At 43.7% G+C, this 13,165-nt stretch overlaps 1 protein-coding gene across 6 annotated transcripts in view; it reads left to right on the plus strand.

Annotated features, from left to right (window-relative positions):
- The first annotated feature begins 2,941 nt into the window (after positions 1-2,941).
- EXTL3 (exostosin like glycosyltransferase 3) overlaps positions 2,942-13,165 on the plus strand; it is a 142,558-nt gene continuing 132,334 nt past the window's right edge. For 3 of the 6 annotated variants that reach the window (XM_082726871.1, XM_082726868.1, XM_082726873.1), the window contains exon 1: positions 2,955-3,070. The gene's annotated coding sequence lies outside the window, so the exon portion shown is untranslated. Of the gene's footprint in view, positions 3,071-13,165 lie in introns of all 6 variants that reach the window. The other 3 variants (XM_082726869.1, XM_082726876.1, XM_082726870.1) reach the window with 3 other exon arrangements.

The raw sequence follows: 13,165 nt of genomic DNA on the forward strand, positions 1-13,165 counted from the left end.
TTTTCTTCCTGGAGGTCCTTTTAATCAGTACCCTACTGAACTGGCTTCTGGTGCTTTCAGAATTTAAACCAACAAACAGATTGATCCAGACATGTTAGAGAGGGCTTTGTTTATCTCAGAGATCTTCTGGGTCCTCATCACCTCAGAAGACAGGAGGCAGGGCTCAGTGAAAATTTGCCGCTTCTCATCCCACCCATGTGGTAAGGGCAATTGGAAGAGACTGGCTCCACTCAGAGAGACCACGTTCCACCCTTGGGGGGTATCATCCCCAAGCTGCAAGGGCTCTCCTCAGCCTCTTGCACTAAAGCTGACTTCTTCAGCAGGATGGTATTTGTGTGTGCCCTCCAAGGACGAGGGTCCTGATTCCTGGAATTCTCAACCCATATTCTTTCTGCCCACGTTCCCGAGGTTCAAATGCAAGGGGTGTTGCCCTCCTCCCAGGCGTTTGGACACATCTTCAAGCCCTTCCCACAGGAGGCTAAACACATCAGATATACTATTTATGAAGCCTCTAGGCTATTTTATCTCATTAACATCCTTGGTTTCAACTAAAAAGGCCTAGGTGGTGTTAAAGGATGGAAGAAAGCTGTCATCAGTTTGGCTTGACTGGGTTTAAGCTGTTTGGGTTTTGATACACGTGAGATGGGATACATTATATGATTGCTTTTGTCATTGGGTGGGTGCCATTTTCACAAGATTACACTTGAATCCTGTGACGGTTGAATTGTGTCCTCTCTCTGCTCCCTAAATTAAAAACTAATGGATTAAAGTCCTCATCATCAGTACCTCAAATTATGACCTTACTTGGAAATATGATTGTTGTGGATGTAGTTAGAGAAGATGGAGTCATACTGGAGTAAGATGGGCCCCTAATCCGATATGACTGCTGTCCTTATGAAAGGGGACCATTTGGACAAAGGCATGCATATAGGGAGAATGAATGGGAATATGAAGATGGCCATCTACAAACTAAGGGAGTGGCCTGGAACAGATTTTGTTTTTTCCTCAGAGCTTTCAGAAAGAACCAACCCTGCTGACACTTTGATCTCCGCCTTCCAGCTTCTAGAACTGTGAGAAAATCCATTTCTGTTTAAGCCACACAGTTCTGCTTAGCAGAGTGATACACAACCCACTCCACCCTTTTTCCCTCCCAGTAAATTTATTTCCTTTCCAGGGTTTGCAGATAAGTAAAATTTTCATGGTTCATGACAGCCTGAGAAATTCTTTTTAGACAACTTTTTTTTTTTAATTACTTAGAGTGAGCTGAAACTATTGCAATGCCATCCAAAATTAGAACTAGTCCCAACAATTTAGCAATGTTTAAAAAGTCATTTAATGAAAATAAAGGAATCTTAAAACATATTAAACTCTACACACTATTTACATTACTCCAAAGTTTCTTTATATTTGTGAACACATATATTCTCACATCGTTGGAATCATTGGCCATGTGTTTCCTTTCTTCTTCTTCTTCCTTTTAAGTAGGGTCCAACACAGCACAGAGCCCAAAGCGGGGCCTGAACTCGGTACCTAAGGAGCTGACCAAGAGTCAAGTGCTTGATCCAATGAGCTCCTCAGAGACCTCAACCTTGTAGTTCGTTGTGTTCTATGTTTTTTGGTTAATATTATTTTATTCCACACAATGATACTATGCATAGTTTTTTTTTTGTTTGTTTGTTTTTTACGATTCTATTTATTTATTGGACAGAGAGAGAGATCACAAGTAGGCAGAGAGGCAGGCAGGAGGGGTGGGGGAAGCAGGTTCCCTGCTGAGAAGAGAGACAAATGCGGGGCTTGATCCCAGGGCCCCAATATCATGACCTGAACTGAAGGCAGAGCCTAAGGCAGAGGCTTAATCCGCTGAGCCACCCAAGCTCCCCATAGTCTTATTTAAAGAGCTGCATATTGTTTTTGTGCCTTTCACGTATTATTAGTCATTACTTATTTTCTAATTTTTACTATGAATACTTTTGTGTAAGTCCCCCCCCCTTTTTTTAAACTCCTTGAACTATTTCCTTGAGGTGTAGCTCAGAAGAGAAAGCCCTGGATTCCAGTTTCCTAGTTCCTGTAACATTTTCCCCCCAAATTCTGTAGACAGATTGAGCCCATCTGTGGTTTTACCAGAAATAAAAATTAAGTGCAGATTTTTCCATGATCTTGACGTCATTTAGTCTTACAATTAAAAAGTATTTTCCCGGGGCGCCTGGGTGGCTCAGTGGGTTAAGCCGCTGCCTTCGGCTCAGGTCATGATCTCAGGTCATGATCTCAGGGTCCTGGGATGGAGCCCCACATCAGGCTCTCTGCTCAGCAGGGAGCCTGCTTCCCTCTCTCTCTCTTTCTCTGCCTGCCTCTCTGCCTACTTGTGATCTCTGTCAAATAAATAAATAAAATCTTTAAAAAAATCTTTCTCTGCCTGCCTCTCTGCCTACTTGTGATCTCTGTCTGTCAAATAAATAAATAAAATCTTAAAAAAAAAAAAAAGTATTTTCCCTAGTTTAAAAAGCTTTCCTTAGTCTCCAAGTTCCTTTAGTTTTGACTTCTGTCACTACTAGGGAGGCGTGGGGGGTGGGGAGCGGTCCTCGGGGACTTTTAAAGCATTTGGGTTTATTCTGATATTTTACTGAGATAAGAGCGATATGCAACGGACACCAGCTCGCGTGGGTGGCCCTGAGTGGTTGGCCTTCTCTCCAGGCTGCAACTACTCGCCCCCCCCCCCCCCCCAGCTGCGAGCGCCCCCAACCCGAGTCCCAGGGCTCCTTTGGAACGGCGCCCACCAGGGGTCAGCGTCCGCCCAGCTTTGGGCTCTGGTTTCCCACAATGCACCGGGCTCTGAAGTGCGCGCTCCGGGAGGTGACCGAGCTGCGGCCGCAGCTGCGGAGCTGGGAGGGTTTGCGGGACGCGGGCCGGGTGTCCGGGGGGGGGCGGGGCGTCCGGGAGGCGGGGCGGGGCGGGGCCAGAGGCCGCCGTCTCCGCGGTCGGCAGCAGCTGTGTGGCTGTTGCGGGCAGCCGCCGAGGCTTAGGTCGCACCATTCTCAGCCTCGGAGACCTGTCCACCCGGAGCTGTGACAAGGTAGGGGGGCTCCTCAGGACCATCGTTTTTTTGGGGGGGAGGGGCTGTAGGTGTAGAGTATTTTCTTATTCAAACTGGAGAAGACTTACGCGGCCCGCGTTTCGCCAGGGAGCAATCAGGTCGGCTCGCAGAGGTCTGTTTTAAAACTCTTTTGTCTGGGTCCCTTTCTCGGCTCCCTCCACCCTGCGGGGCTGTGGGAAGCCTGATTTGGGGAGTTTGTGCCTGGTTAATTTCAAGCTCTCGGTTCACCGTTCTGCCTTGTGTGTGGATGAAAACTCCGGGGTGGGGTTAGACTGGGAGAACTTGTGTGGGTGTGGGCTGGTTTCTTCGGATGCGTGCATGTGTGAGAACAGAGGAAAATTTAGATGTCTGTCGGGGTCTGTTTGATGGTGTGCGTGGGGACCCTGAGCCCCCGCGGTTTCAGGTACTTGGGGAGCGGTGTCTGTCACGTGTGCCGCCTGCGCCACCCGATCCGGAGGTGGCTGTCCTGTGATCTAAAGCCAGTGGGTGTCCTCAAGTTCTAACAGACCCAGACACACTGTACCCCAGGACGGCTGCCTAGGACACCACTTCCCGGCAGTCCCTGCTGCCACAGCCAGAGCCCCCTCACATCACAGCTCACTCTAGTTTGGAGAGCCTACAATTTGAGATTTCCAAAAAATAAAGTTTGGCAGACAGCATGCCCTGGGATAGGGGGGCACCTGCGATAGCTTAAAGCTTGTTGGTGTCCGTCCTCCTCAGTCTGTTTCTGGGTCAACACCCGCAAGGCTCCGTTCATTCAGTCTCACTTCCTGGTAATAATGCCAACCCAAAATAATCCCAACCTGGAAAACGCCAGGCTGCGATTCTAAAATGAAGTCCTTTTGCCCATATCTAAAGGCTCAGAAAAGCTCTTTAGTCCTCTGATCCTTATCCCCAGTGTAAAGTAAATTATATATTTTCAAGATATATATGTTTAAAATCCCCTCACCCTGTGTTACAGCCATTCCAGTAATTATCAATTGATTCATTTTACTTGTGAAATCCAAGCAGTTTCATTTATTATTTTGTAATAAAGATTTTAAAAACTTAAAGATACATTCTTCAGATGAACATGATCCTAAGTAGCAACTTAGCTCATCATAAAAGGCAGAAGATGGGAAGTCCAACAAGCTTGATTCTAGAACATTTCTGCCTCTAAGAAGAGAACGTTGTATGATTAAAATTTTCTTTATTCCTTCCAAATGTAAAATGCTACAAATGAACACAGATTCCTTTTTTGCTAAATACAGCTCCTGACTGGAGATATCAAAAAAAGGGAAAGTCTTTCAAACTGTTATCACCTTTTTATTTTTATTTTATTTTTTAAAAAGATTTTATTTATTTATTTGACAGGGAGAGATCACAAGTAGGCAGAGAGGCAGGCAGAGAGAAAGGGGGAAGCAGGCTCCCTGCTGAGCAGAAAGCCCAATGTGGGGCTCAATCCCAGGACCCTAAGATCATGACCTGAGCTGAAGGCAGAGGCTTAACCCACTGAGCCACCCAGACACCCCTGTTATCACCTTTTAAAAAATATTTATTTATTTTAGAGAGTTAGAAAGAGAGAGATAACCTGCATGAGCATGTCCAAGAGGGTGGGGCAGAGGGAGAGGGAGAGAGGGGGAGAGAGAGAATCTGAAGCAGAGTCTACCCTGAGCTCAGAGCCACCAAGGGTCTCGATCTGGCCACCCTGAGATCAGGGTCTGAGCCAAAAATCAAGAGTCAGACTCTCTTTTTTTTTTTTTTTTTTTTAAAGATTTATTTATTTGACACAGAGAGAGAGATCACAAGTAGGCAGAGAGGCAGGCAGAGGAGAAGGGGGAAGCAGGCTCCCTACTGAGCAGAGAGCCCGATGTGGGGCTCGATCCCAGGACCCTGAGATCATGACCTGAGCTGAAGGCAGAGGCTTAACCCAGGCATCCAAGAGTCAGACTCTTAACTGACTGCACTGCTCAGGCGCCCCTCCAACTGTTATCACCTTACCTATGTCCAAGGAAAGAGGGTAAGTCTAAAAATTGTTAGGATTCTAAATTTTTGTTAAGCAGAAATTCTTAATGGTCCTTAATGGTCCTGTCTCTGGATACTTTGGTCCAGAGTGTTAGTTCTCTATCACGATGTGAAATTATGAATTGCTCATTATGTATAAAATTCTTTTTGGAGAAGATTTGTATTCTCCACATTTAACATTATTATTAAAATAATTTTTAAAATTAATAACTTTTAAAGATTTTATTTAGTTTAAGAAAGAGAGACAGTAAGCAAGAGAGAGAGAGAGAGAGGAGCAGGGGGAATGTCAGAGGGAGAGGGAGAAGCACACTCCCCATTGAGCAGGGATCTTGAGGCGGGACTTCATCCTGAGACTCTGGGATTGTGAGATTCTGGGATCATGACCTGAGCTGAAGGTAGACGCTTAACCGGCTGAGCCACCTAGGCACCCCAACATTAATATTTATTTTAAAGCTCTGTGTATGGATGAATAAAAAGATACAAATCTTTAAAAGACTAAAAACAAGAAAAAAATTGTGTTAGTATACATTAGCGCTTCCCATCACAGGATCCTTAGTTAGTGGAAATAAACCCAAAACATAAAACCAAAATCTAGTTAAGTGATTAATAGTCACCAACACCCATAAGAACTAGAGGGCACTGTTTGAGGCTTAAAAGGAACAGTTTAAGGAGATGTTAAACTGCTAAACAGATGACTCTGTGCAGTAGGTTATAAGCATTGGTGAGCCCACAGCCTCAAGAGAGTCATATGGAAAGACACTGACACCCACGGAAAGAAACTTAAATACAAATTCATAGGCTCACTAAAAATAAGCAGATCAAATGTTTCCCACACCAACTGTACATTTATGCAATTTAGGTTAACTTAAACAGTTAGCCCATTACTTTTACAATCTTCCAGTGTCCTTATTGTTTCAAAAACAACACAGCTGACACAGTTCCTAATTCTGAAGGAGGTGAATTTAAAAACTGACCCTTAGGGGCACCTGGGTGGCTCAGTGGGTTAGGCCGCTGCCTTCAGCTCAGGTCATGATCTTGGGGTCCTGGGATCGAGTCCCACATCGGGCTCTCTGCTCAGCGGGGAGCCTGCTTCCCTCTCTCTCTCTCTGCCTGCCTCTCCATCTACTTGTGATTTCTCTCTGTCAAATAAATAAATAAAATCTTAAAAAAAAAAAAACTGACCCTTAGCCACAGGCTGGAGTTTACAGGAGTTAGCACAAATTGTGAGCAACTCATGATTTACTCTTTTCTTGAGCAGACATCTATCAAGTATCTACTAGATGCAAGACTGGACTCCCTGCTTTAGTCACTCCTAGTGAAAAATGGATGTAGGGGGATCTCTTATTGGGGGCTGTGTCTTAAGGACCATATAATTAGGGGCCAGGCTATTTCTCGCTCACTCAGGAAGAAAAGCATTTTTCAGAAGAACTGTGAAGACCAGAGGACTTCAATTTAAAAACACACCATTTATTTTGGAAGGAGAAAGGGATAGAGATAGTACCTTTAAATAGTTCCCTTGTGGCTTCTATCCCTTGTGGTGCCAATTAACAACAACAACAACAAACAAACAAACAAACAAAAAACCCTTTTCATTATATAGTGTGATACTAGAATTATTCTAATAGTAGAGTCATGTAATAGGAGTTTGTAATAATCCCAACATTGTAATAATAAAAACACCACCCTATTTATTCATATCCATATATTTAACATCCTAACAATGTGCTAACACTGGAAATGCAAAGAATAATCTAACTGCTGACTTTAAGAAGCTGATTTAGGGGGCACCTGGGTGGCTCAGTTGGTTAAGTGTCTGCCTTCAGCTCAGGTCATGATCCTAGGGTCTCTCTGCTCAGCAGGGAGCGTGCTTCCTCCTCTCTCTTTGCCTGCCTCTCTGCCTACTTGTGATCTCTGTCAAATAAATAAATAAAATCTTTAAAAAAAAGATGCTGATTTAGTTGAGGAAATCACCTTACAGATAATTATAAGACAGTGTGTGCTTGATATGGTAATATCTGCTCCCACTGCTGTGGGCTCCTCTCCTGGTCTGGTGGGGTCAGAAAAGGCCTTCTGAAAAAGTCAGTGCCTGAAATTTGTATTAAAGGGTGACTTTTAGCCAGAAATGGCAGAGGGGTTTTCCAGGGAGAGGGGACAATTATGAACAAAATCATGGGGGTAAAGTGGCAAGATAGGAGGCCTGGAAAAATTAGAAATAAGGCTGAAGAGAGAGGGAGGGGTCAGATGAGAGGAGGCTTGGTAAGGGTGAAGGGAGCCACTGAAATCTTTGGTGGGAGAACAATGGGGTCTTATGTGCTTTAGACAGTCCCTCCAAAGCCTGAGTGAAGGTTAGACCTAGGAGGCCAGGAGACAGATGGATGTGATAGTGATTAGAAAAGCACTGATGAGGGGCACCTGGGTGGCTCAGTCAGTTAAGCATCTGCCTTCAGCTCAGGTCATGAGCCCGGGGTCCTGGGATCGAGCCCCACATCGGGCTCCCTGCTCAGCAGAGAGCCAGTTTCTGCCTCTGCCTCTTTTCTCTGCTCATGCTCTCTCTCTCTCACAAATAAATAAATCTTAAAAAAAAAATAATAGAAAAGCAATGATGAGGGCTTAGCATCTGTAGAATGAATTATATGTTATTCCATTTGGGTTTTAGAACCACCCTTTGCAATCAGTAGGATAAGATTCATATCTTCATTTTGTAAGTGCTTACCTCAGTGCTTTGTGCAGCATCATCCTCGACCCTTATGAAAACTCGGCAAATTCAGTATTATTAGGTCACTTTACAGAAGCTGATACTGAGACCAGGTCGAGTGTCTAGTGTGGGATTCATTCTGAACAGCAAGTGGATCCTGCTTCTCTCAAGAATGAGGCAAGATGACCCTTCTCAGCAAATCTGTACCCTAGAAACACCTGTCAGGGGTCAGCATGGTCATGAGCCTGCAATGCCCAGCTTCTTAAGCGGTTCTGTCTCTGCATTTCCAAGTCCCATTGAACAAAGCAGTGTGGCAGTTCCTCAGTAGAGTAAAAAGAATTACCATATGACCCAGCAATTCCAGTTCCTGGTATTCACCCCAAAGAAGTGAAAGCGGGGTCTCCAACAGATATTCTAAGGCCTGTGTTGATAGCAGCATTACTCACAATAGTCAAAAGGTGGAACGACTCAGGTGTCTACCAGTGGATGAATGGCTAAACACAATGTGGTCCACCCATGCAATGAAATATTATTCAGCCTTAAGAAGGAAGGAAATTGGGGCACCTGGGTGGCTCAGTGGGTTAAGCCTCTGCCTTCGACTCGGGTCATGATCTCAGGGTCCTGGGATCGAGCCCCACATGGGGCCCTCTGCTCAGCGGGGAACCTGCTTCTCTCTCTCTCTCTCTGCCTGTCTCTCTGCCACTTGTGATCTCTCTCTGTCAAATAAATAAGTAAAATCTTAAAAAAAAAAAAAAAAAAGAAGGAAGGAAATTCTCACATGTGCTTCAACATGGCTGGGCCTTGGGGACATCTGAGTGAAGCAAGTCAGTCATGAACAAACACATGATTCCATGTATCATAGAGATGGAAAGGAAGCTGGTGGTTGCCAGGCACAGGGGAGGAGGTGGGTGGGAAACTGCCATTTAATGGGTAGAGTTTCAGTTTGGGAAGCTGAAAAGAGTTCTGTAGATGAGCAGTGGTAATAGTGGTCCAGCAGTGTGAATGTGCTTAATGACACTGACCTAGACACTGAAAAATGGCTGAAGTGATCAATTGTACTTTACCGCGCGCACACACACACACACACACACACACATACACACATACGTCCTACTGAGCATCACATTATGGTCAAATGACCAAAGTCCAGAAACTTAATAAATTTGTGGTAAGAAGACTAGGAAGTGCGAGTCAAAAATTAAAGCAGACATCTCAAAAAACCCAGCCCAAGAAAAGAATGCTGGCTGAATTCCCAGAGGACAGATCACGGAAGTATAAAGTTAGAAGATTCCAGAAGCACCCACCATTTAGTTCAACCTCCACTTTTCACAGACGAGCACAGTGAGGCCCAGAGTCATTGAGTGACTTGTCCAGGGTCACAGAGCAAGTTCAGGCAAACGGAGAATTCAAGCCAAAACCTAGCCTCTGCCTGGCACTTATGCCTGCTACTGACAAGGAATCTCTTTGAGCTAACAGAGGTTTGCTCTAGCTTGCTTGCTTGCTTTCTGTTTTTGTTTTGTTTTGTTTTTAAGATTTACTTATTTATTTGAGAGGTGGGAGGGGAGAGGGCCAGAGGGAAAGGGACAGAGAGAATGTCAATCAGACTCCCCGTGGAGCCCCACGTGGGGCTCCACTTCTCCCTGAGATCATGACCTGAGCTAAAATGAAGAATTGGTCTCTTAACTAACTGAGCCACCCAGGTGCCCCCCCCACCCCCGTTTTTTAAAATCTGGCTTTCTTTTTAAGTAGAGAGAGAAACCAAGCTTTCCATTTTGATCAGTCTTACTGTAGTCAATTCATAGGATTATAATTACTGAAGAAATCTGTGTGCTTAGAATTGGTGTTTGGTAGCTGGCTTTGTCTGGGTAGCAAGGTGGGAAAGTGGCCATGAGTTAGAATTCGTGCATTCATTCATTCATTCATTATCAAATATTTGAGGGCCTATGTCATGCCAGATATCTTCTCCAGTTTCCAATTTTTTCATCAATAACAGCTGTCTGCTAGTTTATTCTGAATGCTGCCCTGAGAGTTGACCTTGGACATATACTATAAGTTAGATTAATGTTCACCGACTTATAGAAAGGTCAGTAGGGGAGCAGATGTAATTGGAGAGCAAGTGACATGAGGGGAAGTAGGAGGGTGGCAGATGCCCAAGAGAGTTGTGATTCCAGCAAGGAAGCCACACCAAGCTAAAGGAGTCTCAGTGGGATATGTGTCTGGGGGCTATGGATGTAGCAGGATGAGAGTCGGGCTCATGTAACTCGCCCCTGGCTCAGACTGGACTGCCTAAAGTTCTTAGTGCCTACACGGAGGATCAGTGATGCCCACAGTGGGAACTCCAGAAGATAAACAAAATGAGTGGTACATGGAGACAAGTAGAGGTAGAAAGACAGAGGTGTGGCAGCCAGTGCAACCCAGAAAAGCCCTTATGGTCATGGTATGACACCCCTTTCAGGTGGCCTGTAAGGACAAAGCCAGGTTGGCTCTTCACAACTATATCCATAAAGGCAAACGGTGCCTTGTTTCTTTTAAATCCAATATTTGGACCTGCCTGCTTTCAAGAGATCTTAGATATAGGATATGAAGTAAAACAGAACTTAAAAAATAAGGCACAAGGGATGCTTGGGTGGCTTAGTTGCTCAAGTGTCTGCCTTTGGCTCAGGTCATGATCCTGGGGTCCTGGGGTCGAGCCCTGAGTTAGGCTCCCTGCTTCTCCCTCACCTCCCTGCACGTGCTGTCTCTTGCTATCTCTGTCACTATCTCTCTCTCTCTCAAATAAATAAATAAAATCTTTAAAAAATTAAGGCCCTAGGGTAGTTTAGTAAAATAAGCACAAGATTTGAAACCACTTAAGAAGGAAAGGCACATTAGGAAAGTTGCAGTGCCTGGCATAGAGGAGGCACAGGGTATATGCTAACTAGATTTAAAATTGTAAAACATTAAAGTGGCCATAGCAGTGAAGCAGAAATAGATTCTACTAGGCACCTGGGATGAGACACTTTGGCATGGAATTTGGCTTTATGTTTCTTGGAAGCCATGATATAAAAGGAAACAGGTTGGGTTACATCATATTCTTATTCTGGCAAGATAAAATATACAGATTCAACTTTAGAGAAGAATTTTTTTCCCCTGGCACTAAATTAAAGGAAGGATTTATCACATGAGCTCCCTTGAATATAATTTTGAAGCTGTGGACAGTATCTTCAATACCATTTAATGGTCAACTCTGAAAACGTCATGCAGATGAATGGTTTTTATGCAACAACACTTTTAGCTTTGTGTAGACACTATGTGGAGTTATCCCTGGAAGTGTAAAGTATTTTTCTGTTAGAATGCTGTCACAGTAGGATCCCTGGGAGACAGTTTTAGGAAATTACCTAAGGATGAGTCATTAGAAGAACCTAGGAAAGTGGGCAGAATCAGACACATGAGCGGAAAAGAGTTAACTGACCATTGAGCTTAGTTATCTTTACCTGTTAGAAAGGAGAGTATCCCTTGGAAGAAGACAAGTGCTAAGAGGTCCAACAGGCATTTAAGCTTTGAAGTAAGAATAGAGTAAGCACTGTGCTACCCTTGACGCAAGATGGCAGGCTTCAGGGATGGTAATGGCTGCTGCTCTTGGATAGACCAACAATTAACAAGCAACCAATGAATTTACTTCATGGACACTGAACAGGAGGTTTTGAGGTACTGAAAAGGCCGTGGACTTTGGAGTCAGATAAATCAGGTTCAAATCCTAGCTCTGCTACTTACTATGTGATTTAACAAATTATTTGATTTTTCTTATCCCCCATTGGATTTTAGTATCATCCTTTTCTGAGTCATTTTGCTGATCAGAGATAAGATGTATAAACCAAAATAATAATACTAGCTAACAATTATTGATGCTTACCTCAGCTGAACCATGATGTTAAGAGTTTTATGTCCATTATTTTGTTTATTCTTCAAAGCAGTTCCCTGTGGTTCATACTACCTGGCACCTAGGTGCTCAACACATGGCACATATTAGTATTATTAGTATGAGTTATAATAATAGACTGATTAGATAATAGTGAAAGAGGCCATCTTTGTCCTGGGAATTAGTGCCTGGAATAGGGCTCAGCAACTTTCATCCACAGGCCAAATCAAACCCATATCGGTTTTTGTACAGCTATTGAGCTAAGAATTAAGAATGGTTTTTATATATTTAAATGGTTAAAAAAAAAAGAGAGAGAAGATTTCATGACACATGAAAATGATATAAAATACAAATTTCAGTACCCATAAATAAAGTTTTATCTAAACACAGCCATGTCATTTTGTTTACATATTATCTGTTCATGATACAACAGCAGAGTTAAGTAGTTGTGACAGAAATACCTATGGCCCGCTGTGCATATAATATTTACTAACGAGTCTTTTATAGAAAGTGTTTGCTGATTCCAGATCTAAAATAAGACCTCCAGGTGCCAAGGAAGCTACAGGTTAGAAACTCAAGTCAATCTCAGTGTAAACAGGACTGCCCGAGTGAATACTAAGAGATTGGCTCTAGAAGGAACAAAACTTCCATTGGCCTCATGTTTGGGGTAGTGGACAAGAGGCTCAGTAGGCTGTTCCAGTGCCAACTTAGTTGGGTTGAGGAGAGAAAGGTTGGGGTGGACCATCTGTCTGTGAGAAATATGAGCAAAGCTGATCTGCAACTGCAGTCTGGGTGGGACCTGTGAGCTGTTCATTTTTATGCTTTTGTATGTTTGCTTTGTGTTTTTATATTTGTTTGCTTTTCCCTTTGTGTTTCAGCAAAACCTCTCTTTTAAAATTTCAAATCTTATCCAATGTAAGCCAACGGAAAAAATACTGATTCACACCTGGGCTAGGATAAAGTCCAAACTCTTAACTACTCTTAATCCCTGTAGTGTCTTGTCTGGTCCCTTCTCACCTGTTAGACTTGTTTTCTGTCTTCTTCCTATACTCTGTGCTCCAGTAATACTATGCAACTTACAGCCCCCAGAAGTAAGCCTGTTCCACATGCCATGTTTTTTTATTCTCTACTGTTCTGCTTTCCATGCTTCCTCCTCACCTTCCCTTCCTGGAGAAATTCTCATCCTTTAAGACTCTGCTAAAACGTCACCTCCTCTGTGAAGACTTCCTGACTCTTTCTGTCCATGCTGAAGAGGTGATCACTCTCACCTTTTTGCCCCTCTACCTACTTTCACAGTACCTGTCCAGTTATATTTACTTGTCTACGAATCTGTAATCACTTCTGGGACTTGGTAACCTCAGTGTGTGAAGCCTGAGAAGGAGAGTCAGAGTACTCTAAAGGAGGAATGAGCTTTCCAGCTCAAGAACCTGGAAAGATAGATAAGAAATGAGGCAGATAAATGAAAATCCAGGCAAGG

This window comes from Mustela nivalis (genome assembly GCF_964662115.1).
Source record: "Mustela nivalis genome assembly, chromosome: 4".
NCBI lineage: Eukaryota > Metazoa > Chordata > Mammalia > Carnivora > Mustelidae > Mustela > Mustela nivalis.